This window comes from Zingiber officinale, chromosome 6B (genome assembly GCF_018446385.1).
Source record: "Zingiber officinale cultivar Zhangliang chromosome 6B, Zo_v1.1, whole genome shotgun sequence".
Taxonomy (NCBI): Eukaryota; Viridiplantae; Streptophyta; class Magnoliopsida; order Zingiberales; family Zingiberaceae; genus Zingiber; species Zingiber officinale.
Window position 1 is genome coordinate 79,851,286 of NC_055996.1, and position 17,371 is coordinate 79,868,656.

Genomic DNA, 17,371 nt, shown 5'->3' on the forward strand with positions numbered 1-17,371 from the left:
GAGAAGAAAATCAAGTATTGAGGACAAAGCTTGATGAAATGGAAAAGACTCTAAAAATGATGGAAAATATCTTAAAAGGGCAAAATGAGCAAAATCTAGGTTTAGGACAACAAGGGTCATCCAAGGGTCATAGAGGTTTGGGATACAAACCTAAAACCAAAAGAGATGTGCCTTCTTACCATAGAGTTCCATATAGTTATGGAACTTGTTGGAGTGTATACTGAAAGTCTAAGCTTTTGTAAACATTTGTTTTGAATAAAGAATCACATTTGGTCAAATTATCTACATTTGTTTGTAGTTGTTCAATTAATTTATATTGTAGATAACATAGCATGTGGTGTCACATGCAGAAGATAATGTTATCAATACCTTATAAATTATAAACAGTAGCTCACGACCAAAATGGAAAGGAACAAATCATTAGAAGGTCGTAGTGTAATTAGGTATCAGTTTATCTTGACTGTATAATTACACTAGTACACTTAGTGTGTATTGAGTAGGACCATTTGAGGTTGTTTCTTTTATACTGACTTTATAAAGGAACAAAAACCTCAGTTATTATGGAAGTGTGTGCTCTTAATCCTAATATAATAACAAACATATATATTTGATATTTATTTCTTTAATTTATCAATGGGTGAGATTTAGTTCGATGAATCAATAAGCCCGATAAGTTGGGAAATGATATCACTTATAGTGTGTGTTGTTGATTATAGAAGGAAACTGTGTCCCAGAGATACTAGGTTGATAATGTCCCCAAGAGGAGCTCATAAGGATTGTCATGTTAAACCCTGCAGGTGGACTTAGTCCGACATGACGATAAGGTTGAGTGGTACTACTCTTGGACTTAGATATTAATTAAATGAGTTGTCAGTAACTCACTTAATTAGTGGACATTCGATATCTTAAACACAGGGAGACTAACACGCTCATAATAAGGAGCCCAAAAATGTAATTTGGGATTGGTGCGGTAGTTCAATAATAGTTCTCTAGTGGAATGAATTATTATTGATAAAATTAAATTGTGTGTTCGGGGCGAACACGGGATGCTTAATTTTATCGGGAGACCAAAACCAATTCCTCCTCTCGGTCCCTATCGTAGCCTCTTATTTATAGAGTACTATACCCACCTATACCCACCTTCTATACCCACCAATAGGGGGCCGGCCAAGCTAGCTTGGGAACCAAGCTAGGGCCGGCTTAGGTATAAAATTGGGTGGCCGACCCTAGCTTGAACCCAAGCTAGTGGGGGCCGGCCAAATTAAATTAAAAAAGAATTTAAATTTAAATTTTTATTATGTGGAAGAAATAATTTATTAAAGAGAATTTAAATTAAAATATCTCTCTTATAAAAGATCTACAAAAGATTAAAGAAAGAGATTAGATCTCTTTCCTTATTTGTAGATTGGTGAGATATTTTATTTTCTCTTTAAAATTATTCACATGTTAATAAAATTAAAATTATAGAAATTTCCTTTTATCAACCATGAAGAGATTTTTGAAGAGAAATTTTATTTTTTAAAATTTCCGGAAACAAATTAGGAAGTTTTAATTGTTGATTGAAACTTGTCCAATTTGTTCTTCATGATGTGGCCGGCCACTTGAATTCAATTGGGGAAATTTTATTTTATTTTTCTCAATTAAATCATGTCAAGGAAATTAAGGAAATTTTATTGTAATTAAATTTCCTAATTTGCCTAGGCCAAGGAATATAAAAGAAGGGGTGAGGGTGCCTTCATGAGACACAACCTCTATTATTTTCTCTCCCTCTTTTGTTCCTTGGTGTGGCCGGCCATCCTTTCCTTCTCTTCCTCTTGTAGTGGCCGAACCCCTCTCTTCCCTTGGAGCTCTTGTGGTGGCCGGATACTACTTGGAGAAGAAGAAGAAGAAGGAGAAGAAGCTAGTATCTCTTGGAGCTTGGTTAGTGTTTTGATTTTCTTCCTTGGTGAAGCTTCTTTCTTTGTGGCCGAACCTAGCTAGGAGGAGAAGAAGGTGGTTGGTGGTTTCTCATCTCGGAAGATCGTTACCCACACAACGTCCGAGGTTAGTGTTGATACAGTCTGACCTGGCTGTTGTTTTGATGTTGACATTGATTTAAATTTGTATCAGATATTAATTAAACTCAGAATGACTACTGATCAAGGTTGATCAGTTGGGAGGGAAAGTCCTGGTGAGTGAAGCCAGGCAAGGAAAATCCAGATGGGTCAAGACATCTGGTGAAAAGTCCAAGCAGGGAGCTTGGCACGGGAAAAGTCCAAGTATGGTGACTTGGCACTGAATGGTCAGAGAGGGCTCGGTAGCTCGTTCTCTGGACCGGACGAAGTCAGAGAGGGCTCGGTAGCTCGTTCTCCGGACTAGGTCAGAGAGGGATCGGTAGCTCGTTCTCTGGACCGGACGAAGTCAGAGAGGGCTCGGTAGCTCGTTCTCCGGACTAGGTCAGAGAGGGCTCGGTAGCTCGTTCTCTGGACCGGACGAAGTCAGAGAGGGCTCGGTAGCTCATTCTCAGGATCAATCCTAGTATCACATAGGCGTTGGATCGGTCAACAGACCGATCCAGTGAGATTTTGATTGCCTGATCGGTGCACAGACCGATCTGATGAAACTAGGTTTGCTGATCGGTCTGGTGACCGATCAGGAAACACTCAGTAGCACACTGAGTGTAATCTGATCGGGCTGTGGGATCGATCTATAGACCGATCAGGAGATGATGTCGCGAGAAGGAAAAAGGCAGGGGATCGGTCTGTGGACCGATCCATATGCACTCTGATCGGTCTGTAGGACCGATCAGGCCATATCCTGATCGGTCTTGGGACCGATCAGGTGACGATCTTAGGAGTGCGAGGAACCGCACTCATTAAGCCCTGATCGGTCTGCAGACCGATCAGACATCAATTCAAAGGTGTGGATCGGTCCGTTGACCGATCCACCACATTGTCTGCAGACTGTCAGGTTCTGCTCAACCTGCTGATTTCTGATTCGTTTGAACTAATCAACTTCTGCTGTGAGCTTTATGTGGTGCAGGTTGCAGGTTCCATTCCAGTACTTAATTTCAAATTAAGCCTCATCAAAGGAATAAGACAGAGCTTACTTTCTTCTGTGTATCACTGCGATGAGGGAAGATTGAGCATCAACGGATACTGATGCTAACAGACTGCAATCTCTGTTCGCGATCAGCTTGACTCCTGTGGGTTGGTTGGAGCTCAGAAGACACCAGCAAGACCAAGGATGGTATTGGTGTGAGTTCAGAGAACTAGCTGAGGAGGAAGAGTGATTGGCGATGCTTGTGTTTACAGCAGAGATTCGACGCAGAGTTTCGGCAGCGAAAGAGCAGAGGCATAAGAAGAGAGACGAGGAAGCAAGGAATAGAGCTCTCGGTTGATTGTGTGAAACAAGCTGTGCTGTGCTTTGTGCTTGAAGAGGTCAGATTGTGCAGTGCGCTTATTCTTCACTGATTGTGGCTGTGAGCTTCCTTTGATCATTTCACTTGAGCCACTACTGTAAGTCTTGTGCTTAATTTCTTACTGCTGTTAAAGACTTTGTGGAGAGGTTACTCCACCGAGAAGGAGAATCCTTTAGCCGGATAGCTTCCGGGGTGTGATCTACCTGAAGATCAAGGGATCGTCCACCTTACGGACACGCCGAGGAGTAGGGGCAAGTTATCCCCGAACCTCGTAAATCTCTGAGTTAGTGTGCTGTGTTCTCTCTTTGTTTTAGTTTTCTAATTCCGCTGTGCTAACAAAGTTCTTGAAGAAATTTGTGTTTAGTATTTTTCAAAGAGACTATTCACCCCCCTCTAGCCATCTAAGATCCCAACAAGTGGTATCAGAGCAAGGGGCTCTTTGATTCGGATTAACACCCAAAAGAGCAAACAAGGATGGCTATGAAGGAAGGCTTTAGCACAAATCGACCACCCTACTTCGAAGGAGCAGATTTTCAATATTGGAAGGGTCGCATGGAGTATTACCTCAAGACCGACATTGCCATGTGGTTCTCAGTCAAGGAAGGTTTCACACCACCAAAGGATGAAGAAGGTAAGGAACTCGATTCGTCAAGGTGGTCTACCGAACAACTCCGCAAAGCACAAGCCGATGCCATGGCTATGGTCACTTTGCAATGTGGAATCGTCAAGGACCAACTCGTCAAGGTAGGTCCGTTCTCGAGTGCAAGAGACCTATGGAACAAACTCATCGAGCTCCAAGAGGGAACTCGAGATTCTCGGATTGCCAAGAGGGACCTATTCTTGAATCATCTCCAAAATCTAACCATGAAGGACAATGAAACGGTAAGTGAACTTCATGGGAGATTCAAGGAGATCATCAACGGTCTACACTCTGTGGACGAACGAGTGGAGAATCGCGATCTAGTAAGGTACGCTCTTAAATCTTTTCCTAGGAATGCCTTGTGGTCATCTATGGTAGATGCCTACAAGGTATCCAAGGATCTTTCCATTGTTAAACTAGATGAATTTTTCTGTGAGATGGAACTTCATGAGCTTGCTAACAAAGGTCAAAAAGAGAAGGGTATTGCTTTATTTGCAGGACCAAAGAGCAAGGATGGAAGAAGAAAGAAGGAAAAGGAGATTTCCTCATCCACCTCTTCCTCCGAATCCGATGATGAAAGTGGATCATCATCAAGTGAGATGGCGAACTTCGTAAGAAGGATTATGAGAAGAAGCCGAAGATACAAAGGAAAAGGTAAAACTAATGATCAAAATTTTGATAAATCTAATGTTATATGTTATGAGTGTAGCAAGAAAGGACACATTCGGAGCGAGTGTCCGAAATTAAAGAGGAAGGAGGAACGAGCCAAAAAGAAGGAGGAAAGAGCCAAGAAGAAGAAGGCTCTCAAGGCCACTTGGGATGAGTCCTCATCAAGCTCATCGGAGGAAGAAGAGAAGATGGAAAAGAGCACACGACAATTAGCACTCATGGCAAGGGAGGTTTCGGACTCCGAAAGTGAGGGAGATTCGAGCGACGCTTCAACCGCGGCTTCATCATCGTCGGATGATGAAGAGGTAACCTCTTCTCATATAGAAAAGTGTTATAAGACTATCACTCACTTATCTACATTGCTTAAAAAGTCAAAAACAGAAAATAAATTGTTAAAAGAAGAAGTAAAAACCTTAAGGACCCTTAGGGAAGATGAGGTCGATGACCTACATCTAGAAGTCCTTGAGGATGAGAACAAGGCGTTAAAGGGTGAGGTTGAGAAACTCAAGAAAATGCTTGAGAAATTCTCAACTAGCTCTAAGACTCTAGACATGATTCTAAATGCCCAAAGGGCAGTCTACAACAAGGCCGGACTAGGGTATCAACCCAAGGAGTCGAGTTTCATTTCTCTAATGTCTAGAACTCAAAATAGTAGATCACATGTTTCTAGGGCTCATGGAACTAGGAAAGGTATGACCAAGGCATGGGTTCCTAGGTCTTTCGTTGTAGAAGCATTAGGTCCCAAGATTTGGGTACCTAAAACCTCTATCTTCCGTGTCTTGTAGGCATTGGTCGAGGGGGAGCATCTATCAACTTGGTTTGTTGATAGTGGATGCTCCAAGCACATGACCAGGGACAAATCACTGTTTACAACCATTCAAAACAAAAGTAGAGGTAATGTATCTTTTGGTAATAATGGTAGCCTTAAGGTTGTAGGAGTTGGAGACATTCATATATTCGAATGTCTCCATATCAAGAATGTCCTTCTAGTCAAGGGGATGACTTTTAATCTCCTAAGTGTCAGTCAATTGTGTGATAGGGGTTACACAATTGAATTTCATTCAAGTCAATGTTTGGTTAAACACATTGACACACTTGACACGGTACTAGTAGGCACGAGGGTTGATAATATTTATCAAGTATCATTTAAAAGTGCTACTAATGCTTTGATTAAGTGTTTCATGTCGAAAGAAGAAGAGTTTTGGCTATGGCATAGAAGGTTGGCACATATAAACATGAAGAACATCCGGAAGTTGGCCAACCAAGGATTAGTGCGAGACTTACCCAGCATCAAGTACCAAAAGAACAAACTATGTGATGCATGTCAAATGGGTAAGCAAACAAAAGCATCTCATAAAGGTAAAAGCACTGTGAATACATCTACTGCCTTAGACTTATTACATATGGACTTGTTTGATTGTAACGATGTTATTTCATTGAATGGTAGTAGATATTGTTTAGTAATTATTGATGATTTTACTATATATACATGGACTTTCTTTTTGAAAACTAAGGATCAAACCATAGATATTTTTATTTCCTTTTGTAGAAGAACTGAAAATGAAAAATCAACAACAATTAAAACCATTAGAAGTGATCATGGTGGTGAATTTCAAAACCATAGGTTTTTAGAATTTTGTCAAGCAAAAGGGTATAGACATGAGTTCTCAACTCCAAGGACCCCACAGCAAAATGGGGTTGTGGAGAGAAAGAACCGAGTCTTACAAGAGGCTGCACGAAGCATGCTCAATGAGTACTCACTACCGAGTTACTTGTGGGCTGAAGCTGTGAATACAGCTTGCTATGTGCAAAACCGAATCCTGATACATAGGTTTTTAGGAAAGACTCCCCATGAACTTTGGTTTGGGAAACCACCTACAATTAAACATCTTAGGGTGTTTGGTTGTAAGGTGTTTATCTTGAACACCAAGGATCATCTTGGGAAGTTCACGGCTAAGGCTGATCAAGGGATACTGGTCGGGTACTCTCTTACCAGCAAAGTCTATCGAGTCTACAATGAGAGGACTAAATTGATTGAAGAGTCCTCGGATGTAGCTTTCGAAGAAATCCCTGATAATCAATCAAGGAATGTAGAAGAAATTCAATTTGAACTTAGGAATCTAAGTTTGAATGATCAAAATGAAGAACGAGTCGAAGTTGACTCTGATGTTGATGAGCAAAGGCAACAAAGAACTCAATCTGATCCTTTGCCTGATACTGAGTCTCTGCCTGTGCATAGTGAGACCATTCATGAGGCACCGCCAACACCAAGGCAGTCTAGGTTAGCCTCTAGTCATCCCCAAGACCAGATTGTGGGAGACATCCAACAAGGGGTTAGGACTAGATCATTCTTTAGAAATGAGTCCAATGAGGTTGCCTTAATCTCAGAAATTGAACCAAGACTAGTTGATGAAGCATTGCACGATCCTGATTGGATCATAGCTATGCAAGACGAATTAGGTCAATTTGAAAGGAGCCAAGTATGGGATTTAGTTCCTAGACCTAGGAAGACCACCATTATTGGAACCAAATGGGTCTTCAAAAATAAGTTAAACCAAAAGGGAAAAGTCGTAAGGAACAAGGCGAGACTCGTAGCCAAGGGCTATAGTCAAGTCGAATGCCTCGATTATGATGAGACTTATGCTCCCGTGGCACGATTAGAGTCCATTCGTTTATTGCTAGCTTTTGCTGCACATAGAGGTTTCAAGCTCTATCAAATGGATGTTAAATCAGCCTTCTTAAATGGTTTCATTAAAGAAGAGGTCTATGTTGAACAACCACCTGGGTTTGTGAATACCGAAGTTCCAAACCACGTGTATAAGCTCAAGAAAGCTCTTTATGGGCTTAAACAAGCACCTCGAGCATGGTACGAGAGGTTGTCAACTTACCTATTAGAAAAGGGTTTTGTAAGAGGCCAAATAGACCCAACACTATTTCTGCGTAGAGATGGTGAAAACATTTTTGTAGCCCAAGTGTATGTCGATGACATAATTTGTGGCTCAAATAACAAGGGCTATTTGAATGAATTCATTTCTCACATGGAAAGTGAGTTTGAGATGAGTCTAGTAGGAGAATTGACATTCTTTCTCGGACTTGAAATCAAGCAAACTCGAGATGGAATTTATATCCATCAGACAAAATACACTCAAGAGATGCTTAGAAAATTCAATATGAGTGACTCTAAGGAAGTGTCCACTCCAATGGCGACAAACACTCGCCTTGACAATGATGAGAGTGGAAAACCAATTGATCTAACGCAATATAGAAGCATGATTGGTAGTCTTCTATATCTCACAGCTAGTCGACCGGACATACTCTTTGCTGTGGGCATATGCGCTAGGTATCAAGTCTGTGCCAAGGAATCTCACCTAATTGCAGTTAAGAGAATTCTGAGATACCTTAAAGGCACAATTAGAGTAGGTCTTTGGTACCCACGTACTGAGTCTTTTGACTTGATAGGTTATACCGACTCTGATTATGTTGGGTGCAAATTGGATCGGAAAAGTACTAGTGGGGGCTGCCAATTTTTAGGTTCATCTTTAGTTAGTTGGTCAAGTCGGAAGCAACATTGTGTTGCTCTCTCCACGACCGAGGCCGAATATATTGCCATGGGAGAGAGTGTATCACAGTTGTTGTGGATGATACACACCCTAGAGGATTATGGACTTTCTTATAAGGGTGTACAAGTGCTATGTGACAATATTAGCACGATCAACCTAACTAAAAATCCAGTCCATCATTCGAGGACCAAACACATTGAAGTGCGTCATCACTTCATAAGAGATCACGTAGCTAGGGGAGACATTGCACTCACATATGTTGAGTCAAAGTCAAACCTAGCTGATATTTTCACCAAACCCCTTCCGGAGAATGAATTTAGTCATTTAAGGAGGGAGTTGGGAATGTGTTTGGCTCCTTAGGTCATGAGAACTTCACCATGATCAATAAGGACTAGTAAAATGACAAGAGTAATTGGGATAATAACTTGGGCAACTTGGGAACATGTCACACAAACTATAAGGTTTAACAAAATATTTTTGTTTGCTAGAAATGGGGTGAGATGCTAGGATCAACCAAATTATTCAAAATGTATCATGCATCTCTTGAATAATTAGGTTGAAGAGACATAAATTGAGTATGGGGAAGACCATTACATAATTCATGTGTATTTGGTTCCTAGATCTTACTCATATATTCCAACCAAGGAATCTTGGTTGGACTTTTGTCTAGAAATTATTTAATTATGGTTGATGGCTGATGTGTTGATTGATATTATTGGTTGATTCATTTCATGACTTTGATTGATTGATAATAAGATAGGTTGTTAAAGGAAATGATAGCAACTTGGATATATTTTGACAAACTTGAAACTGATCATAGCAATCCTAAGTCTTAATTAATACCTTGGTTCACCTTAGGTAATAGTTTTATAAGGTTTTCTGAGATTGGAATCCTAAGATTCCAAATGTCTGAGTTTTTGGTTTTTAGAGTCTGAAACTTTCTGGCTCTAAACAAGCTCAGACCATAAGAGCTCATTTTTTTTTAATATACTTGTGGGTGTTGATTCTTAGATTCTAGGTTATGAATTTGGGAGATTCTGAATTCTTGAGTTCTGAACTTTTCAGAATTCTCGATAGATAACGGCTCATAATTTCACGGCTCATAATTTCAGTTACTGAAAATTATATCAGACATTGATCGGTCCAGGGACCGATCAGGATGATGCCTGATCGGTCTCCACGACCGATCAGGAGATTTGACGATACCTGATCGGTCTCCACGACCGATCAGGACATTCCTGACCACAGAAGGTTCACTGATCGATCCAGGGATCGATCAGGAGACACCGGCACACATCGACCCTACTGATCCACATCTGATCGGTCCAGGGACCGATCAGGAAGCTCCCTGATCGGTCCCCACGACCGATCAGGACGATCCCTGACCGATCAGGACGTTCCCTGATCGGTCAGGATTGCTCCTGTTCGGACAGCCGTCCGATCATTTCATCACTGTTTACCCATCAGTAAACCATTAAAAACATCCCGATCTCTTCTTTTCCTTTTTCACGCGGAACCCTAGCCGACTTCTTCCCTCACCTCACTCCTTCTCTTCTCGTTGCACGCGGACCACTAGCCGAACCCTAGCCGAAGCTCTAGCTCGGAAGTCCTAGCCTAAAATTCAATGGCACCAAGGTAACTTCTAACTTCTCTAGAACTTGCATTTTGTTTTCATTTCTCACTGAATCTGAATCTTCCTTTGTCACGGTTCTTGATTGTTGGTGGCTCCGGTGCTCACTCATTGCCCCATTTTACCACATTGTTAACTCTTAGAAAGAAAGTAGTGGGTGAAGGGACCTCTAAATCTAAGTCACCTGAGAAATCGAACCCTAGGGCTACTTCCCGACCTCAACCATCTGTCTCGGCTAGATTTCCAAACCAACATTATGAGGATGCCTTCAACCAAAGAACATTCAAATTACTCCCTTGTAGGTCCGTGGATCGAAAATTCATGAACGAATTTTGCCCACAAGTGTCAGAAGTCATAGCCTACTACAAACTCGATTCACTAGTCTACTTGGAACGGGATATCAACTATGACTTGGTCTCTGAGTTCTATAATAACCTTCATCAGACTAATGATCTAGGTTATAAAACAAGAGTTGCTAAGCGGACTCTTGATTTCAGTGTCTCATCCTTCTTTGAGTATCTCGATTGTCGGAGGAGTACCGGTAATGTCTCTTCGATATTTCCTGACTTACCAGATCCTTTACTTCCACCTTTTGATATCTCACCTGACGATATTTATGAGTACTTCTTCAGACAGCCTAGACAAGGGCTAGATGAGCTAGATGTTGACTTCCCTACTTTTGCAGCCTTGAGATTATCTCCTCAAGACTACATTCTTTTTAAGATTGTCACGAACTGCCTTCTACCTATCACATCTAAACCATTATCTGAGATCCGATCATATCATTGTCTTATGCTTTATGGTTTGCGTCGGCGTCTCGATTTTGAAATCATGTCGAGCATCTACTCCTCGATCATATCATATTCTAAGCCTAGCAGCTCCACTATTTATATGCCTTATGGGCATATAATTACTGATTGGCTCGAGACCCTTCAGGTTGATGTCTCTAAGGGTAGAATAGTCAAAATGGTCAGGCAGGATTGCCGACTTGAGAAACGGGCATTTTCCAAGTCTGGCATCATAGGGCAAAATGGGGATGTTCGGTGGAAGGATGGGAGAGCACTAGGTGAGTTACCACGGGGACCTCCACGACAGGTTGCTCCTGATGCTGCTCCTCCTGCTGCTGACGATGGAGAGGCCAATCCTGATTTGCGCTGGCAGATCGCCGAGCTGGAGAGTCGCTTTGATCGACACGATGAGCTACTGGCTGCTGAGCTCCATGGACTGCGTGTTCGGATCGACCAGCGCTACGATGACTTGCGCAGTCAGCAACTGGTGATGCAGCAGCTACTTCTGGGCTGGATGGCCAACTACCCACCTCCGCAGCGATTCTCGGGCCATCCATCGTCGAGCTCCAGCATGCCGCCTCAGGATTACGTGCCTCCCGCAGATGATGATGATGTTCCTCATGTTGAGGACATTGATTGATACATTCATTTTGACTGTCTATGTATTTTGGATGCTATTTGTTAGTTTTTATGTCTGACCTGGATGTTTGCACTTCTGATGCTACTCATGTATTTATGCTACTCAGTTTTATATTTGCTTGCTCTTTATTATGCTTCATTTTCTATCGGCTATTAATATGCTGTTCACTTGCATGTCTTGTTTGTCCTTTATTTCCTTATTACTGTCTTATAATACACTTAGAGGGAATTCTAAGTGCTTTAAGAAACAGACAGTAAGGGTTAAGGGGGAGTTCTTTAAGTTATCTTACCTTATTCGCACTTTTTCGGTGTTTGACAAAGGGGGAGAAGATAACTAAGTTTAGATGAATGCAAATTTGATTTTAGAAGACCCTCACATAGTGTTGTATCCGTCTTAGGGGGAGGATCTTGATTCCCCTAAAATTATGAAAATTTGAACAATTCTGATCTAAACTTAAATCGTGTTGTCAAACAACAAAAAGGGGGAGATTGTTGATACAGTCTGACCTGGCTGTTGTTTTGATGTTGACACTAATTTAAGTTTGTATCAGATATTAATTAAACTCAGAATGACTACTGATCGAGGTTGATCAGTTGGGAGGGAAAGTCCTGGTGAGTGAAGCCAGGCAAGGGAAATCCAGATGGGTCAAGACATCTGGTGAAAAGTCCAAGCAGGGAGCTTGGCACGGGAAAAGTCCAAGTATGGTGACTTGGCACGGAATGGTCGAGAGGGCTCGGTAGCTCGCTCTGGCCGACGAAGTCGGAGAGGCTCGGTAGCTCGTTCTCCGGACTAGGTCGAGAGGGCTCGGTAGCTCGTTCTCGGACGGTCGAGAGGGCTCGGTAGCTCGTTCTCGGGACTAGGTCGAGAGGGCTCGGTAGCTCATTCTCCGGACCGACGGGTTAGAGAGGGCTCGGTAGCTCATTCTCGGGATCAATCCTAGTATCACATAGGCATTGGATCGGTCAAGCACCGATCGGTGAGATTTGATTGCCCGATCGGTGCGCACCGATCGGTGAAACTAGGTTTGCCGATCGGTGCGGTGACCGATCGAAACACCGAGCAGGTGTAACGATCGATGCAGACCGATCAGAAACACTCAGTAGCTCACTGAGTGTAATCTGATCGATCTGTAGATCAGGAGATGATGTCGCGAGAAGGAAAAGGCGGGGATCGGTGCGGACGATCCATACGCACTCGATCGGCAGGGACCGATCAAGCCATATCCGATCGGTCTTGGGACCGATCGGTGACGATCTTAGGAGTGCGAGGAACCGCACTCATTAAGCCCTGATCGGCACATCCAATCTGATCGGTCTTCACGACCGATCAGACATCAATCAAAGGTGTGGATCGGTCCGACCGATCCACCTGCACACTGACCGGTTCTGCTGGTTTCTGATTCGTTTGAACTAATCAACTTCTGCTGTGAGCTTTATGTGGTGCAGGTTGCAGGTTCCATTCCAGTGCTTAATTTCAAATTAAGCCTCATCAAAGGAATAAGACAGAGCTTACTTTCTTCTGTGTATCACTGCGATGAGGAAAGATTGAGCATCAACGGATACTGATGCTAACAGACTGCAATCTCTGTTCGCGATCAGCTTGACTCCTGTGGGTTGGTTGGAGCTCAGAAGACACCAGCAAGACCAAGGATGGTATTGGTATGAGTTCAGAGAACTAGCTGAGGAGGAAGAGTGATTGGCGATGCTTGTGTTTACAGCAGAGATTCGACGCAGAGTTTCGGCAGCGAAAGAGCAGAGGCATAAGAAGAGAGACGAGGAAGCAAGGAATAGAGCTCTCGGTTGATTGTGTGAAACAAGCTGTGCTGTGCCTTGTGCTTGAAGAGAGGCTGTATTCTTGTGTTCCTGCTTGTGCTTATTCTTCGCTGATTGTAGCTGTGAGCTTCCTTTGATCATTTCAGTTGAGTCACTACTGTAAGTCTTGTGCTTAATTTTTTACTACTGTTAAAGACTTTGTGGAGAGGTTACTCCACCGAGAAGGAGAATCCTTTAGCCGGATAGCTTCCGGGGTGTGATCTACCTGAAGATCAAGGGATCGTCCACCTTACGGACACGCCGAGGAGTAGGGGCAAGTTATCCCCGAACCTCGTAAATCTCTGAGTTAGTGTGCTGTGTTCTCTCTTTGTTTTAGTTTTCTAATTCACTGTGCTAACAAAGTTTTGAAGAAATTTGTGTTTAGTATTTTTCAAAGAGGCTATTCACCCCCCTCTAGCCATCTAAGATCCCAACAGTTAGAAGAGGAATACGGTAGAAGATCAAGAGGTTTTTCTACAAGGTATAACTAGTAATTTTTCTTTCCGCATCATGCTAGTTATTTATGGAAATAATACCAAATACAAGAGGCTTACGTTCTAGAATTTCGAATATGTTTTTCGATGTTGTGTTCTTTTGTTTTTTTTCTTTTCCTTGTGATTTGATTGTTCTCTTCGGTTAACCTAAAGTTATTTTAGGAAATTAAATATTAGATTTCTATAAAAGGTTTTGTCTAGTCGGTGGTGGTTGCTCCCATATCCAAGAAGGTCATGTGCCTCGCCACGTCAGTACTGGGAACCAATTATGGAAATTAATATTTAATGGAATTAATAACTTAAGGAGACTTGGGTCGAACGTGTTAAGTTCCGCAGGAGATCCAAGTCAAAACCTAAAAGAACAAATAGATTAAGTTTTGGATCAAACGTGTTAAGTTCCGCAGGCGATCCAAAATTTAATTTAAAAGAACACATGGTAGCTAGGAAAAGGTTCAGACCTTTGTACAAAATTTTTGTACAGTGGAACCTATAGGTTTTCAGAGTAGCAACCAACAGAACTAACCCTAGGCTTAGTGGTCAAGTCAAAAATACTAGGAAGGTTATTCCTAAGAGTATTTTTGCAACAAACGTGACTAAAACTTCTAAGAAGTCTAAGAAAGTCACACATAAGGTCACAAGGGAAGAAATCCCTAGAGTTGACTTAGGAGATGTGACCAAGGCTTCTAAGAAGTCTAACAAGGTCACTAGGAAGGTATCTAGGAAGGTTATTCCTAGTGAATACCTAGAGCATCCAAGCAGCACCAATAGGTTTTGGGTTCCTAGGAGCATTTTCTCTACCACTTAGATGGGTTAGAGAGTGTCAACTCCGATTAAAAGGGTAGTTAACCTGACTTTGATGAAGTTGACACTCAGAGAGCATTTTCAAGGTTATTGTTAACCTTTGAAAAAAAAAAAAGGATTAATGGCTTACTCTTGAAAAGAGTAAGATGTGCCAAAATTTGAGTATTTGGATATAATTTTAATTGGCACAAGAGATCAAGTGTAAAGAAATGTCAAGTTGGGATGTTGGCATTTTATTGGAAAGTTAAAAGGCAAGTCTAAGCCTTATGTTAATTTGTTACTCTTAGAAGAGTAAAATGTGTCAAAATTTGAGGAATATACTTAATTTAAATTGGCACGAATTAGGAAAATCAAAAGAAATGTCAAAATTGAATTTTGGCATTTTCTTGGGAAATAGTGGGCAATCTAGTTTTTAAATTTTAATTTAGCTAAGGATTCAGGATACTTAGATAGATAATCTAGGTATTTCTTTTATGCTAATTTACCATGCGTTGTTTGCTCATCAAATGTCATGACATCATATTTATTTTTGCATTCATGTCTTATTATGAAAAACACAAAAATACCACGTCATGTCATAGATACATCATGTAGACATAGAAAATTTTCTTTTGAAAATTATTTATCTTTGATGTATGTCATATCGCATCATGCATAACTTTTAAAATTCCTTGCAATTAAGGACAAATGGCATTTATTAACAAGTAACATCCTTGGTGGATGTTCATAACCTCAAAATGCCTAGGTAGATATGCATGATCCCTAGATTAGGGCAAGACCAAAATTTACATCTCATTAAGAACTATAAGGTGACTTGTATGTGTTTTAGTGCACATTAAATACAAGTAAGATGTTAGGATGATGAACAAAACTCAAGATATTGATCTAGTCCATTCTTTTGAGTTTTAAGTTCATCAAAACACATAGTTATGTGTTTTCCAATCGTTGGGAAAGTTAATGTACAAGTCATATGCATTGAGCCCAAAGAACATGATTGGAAATTGGTTTTGAAAATGATTTCAAATATGCTTTGAAAAACCTTGGTGAAGACTATCTTTTTATAGTACTCATCATTGAAAAGTTAGACACAAACTAGAAGAAAACATTAAAGTTTTTACAAGTTTTCTAGTTTGTGTCAATCTTGGAAAATATGAAATATTTTCTTATAAAACTATTTTTCCATGATAATATATGCCCTAAATAATGTTCACAACAATTTTCATGATTTTTCAAATTTTATAGAATTTTCTAGGGGTTTCTGAAATTCACTGAAATTGAATTTCAGTTTTTCAGTACTTCAATTGATCGCCCGATCGATTGAGAGGAGTTTTCTCGCGAGCAGAAGCTCGCTGGATCGATCAGTCGATCGATCCACGTAGGGATGGCAATGGGTCGGGTTCGGATCGGATTTTATATCCTCCGTCCCCATACCCATCGGGTATAAGATCTCCGATGAGTATACTCATACCCATTAAATGATCGGATATCTTCTATAGTTATAATTTTTCTTCTTTCTTTCCAACTATTATCATTCAATAAAAATATATTAAACTTAAAAACCTATTAAAATATATATATATATATATATATATAATTAAAAAAAATAGATTAAACATCTATATAGTCTCCTCCTAATATCAACAAAAATAGTAAGTTGATTTTGGAAAAAGAAAATTTTCTTTAATATATGTATATATATTATTTAATCGGGTATTCGGGTTGGGTATCTGATATTGATAGTCCCTCCATACCCTCCTCCATTCGGGTCGGATGTCGGATCCTCCATCGGGTTCAGGTGAAATTGCCATCACTAGATCCACGCAGTCTGAATCGATCAGTGGATCGATTCAGCGGGGTTCAATCGATTGGGACCCAACTCCAATCGATTGGAAATTCTGATTTTGGCTGGTAAAGCTTGATTTCAGCATTTTGAACCATTGTTAGTCTACAAAACCTTTCCTATCCCCTCAAAACACATTTGTATACATTTAGGGGGAGTTTTCATGATGAAAACAAGGATGGATTGGTTAAGAAAGACCAAGTAGAGGTTTAGGTTGAGGTTTGGTTTCAATATTAAATTTTTGAACCTCAAAACTTCTAAATTTAGGTTTCCTAAAGGTTTAGGGATTCCAAGTCATTGTTGGTGCAATGACAGAAGTTATGTGCATGTCTTTAAGGGGAGCTACTCTTTAAGGACATGAAATTTTTTTTCATACACCTTGGAAGGTGGTTAACCTTCTTTAGCGAGAATGCTCAAGGTTGGGCATTTGAATGTAATGAAGAGTGGATATCTTCATTATTCATGTGGTGTTTGCTCACGGATAAGCATTTGATGACAAATGAAGGGTATGGGACCTTCATTTGAATCGTGTGTGAATATACCAAGTGGTATATGCTCAAGGATGAGAGTTTAGAATAATGAAGGGTATGGGACTTTCGTTATTGTGTTGTGAACAACGAGTGCAGTTGTCAACAACATTGGGTAACTCATCCGGGGGAGAGATTTTGATGTGTGCCAATAGGGGGAGAATGTGTGGTTAAGTTAGGCTTTCATTACCTAGGAGGAAGTTTGCCCTCTAGAAAAGGAGGAGAATGAAGGAAACCATCATTCTTACATTGGCATGAAAGGAGTTGAGACTATGGGATTAGCCTAACTTACAAGTGGTATTGTCAAACATCAAAAAGGGGGAGATTATTGGTGCAATATTCCCTAGGTCAAGGTTGACCTGGTTGACTCAGCTTGAATTGGCTCAAGCTCAAGTTTTGATGTTTGGATTTCGATGTTTGACAATACATGGAGACAATACATGGAGATTGCAAGTGCAATTGTTCATGTGGTGAGATTTTGAAGGAGAGTCAAGTAGGTCAAGGTTGACTGGATACTTGACTGAAAAGTCCTGATGAGTGAAGCCAGACAGAAGGAAAATCCTAGTGAATA